The sequence below is a fragment of the Penaeus monodon genome, chromosome 34, assembly GCF_015228065.2.
Source record: "Penaeus monodon isolate SGIC_2016 chromosome 34, NSTDA_Pmon_1, whole genome shotgun sequence".
Lineage (NCBI taxonomy): Eukaryota > Metazoa > Arthropoda > Malacostraca > Decapoda > Penaeidae > Penaeus > Penaeus monodon.
In genome coordinates this window covers 15,064,051-15,064,491 of record NC_051419.1, presented here as the reverse complement: position 1 = coordinate 15,064,491, position 441 = coordinate 15,064,051, and positions in this window count along the sequence as shown.

Here is a 441-nt window from a genome sequence, read left to right as displayed (position 1 = left end):
GAAGCTATAGACTAAGTAGAATACGAAAAATGACTATAACTGCCAATCTCGTTAAAGGTTTGAGAGATGAATGGTACTATATAACGTGGTATATATCGGAAGTAGTCGATAAGGATGACAAAAGGAGGTGATTTGTCAAAGAAAAGATTTTGAACTCCGCGGCCCCCCCCCCCCCCACACAAAAAATGTATGACGGAGAAAAGAAAAATTGATGCATTAATATAAATCATCATCCCCGTTTTCTTTCTCTCAATTATCTTTCATAAAAGTCAACATCCCTCCTCCCTAGAAAATGATATGGAAAAAGAAAAAGGTATTCTGTGTTTATTCTCTTTTAGAAAAAAAATATAAACGTTAAAAACATAATATCATAATCCGAGATATCAAAGTTCATTCTCAGAACATATATAAATATACCAACATAAAAACCGTTCTTCCACA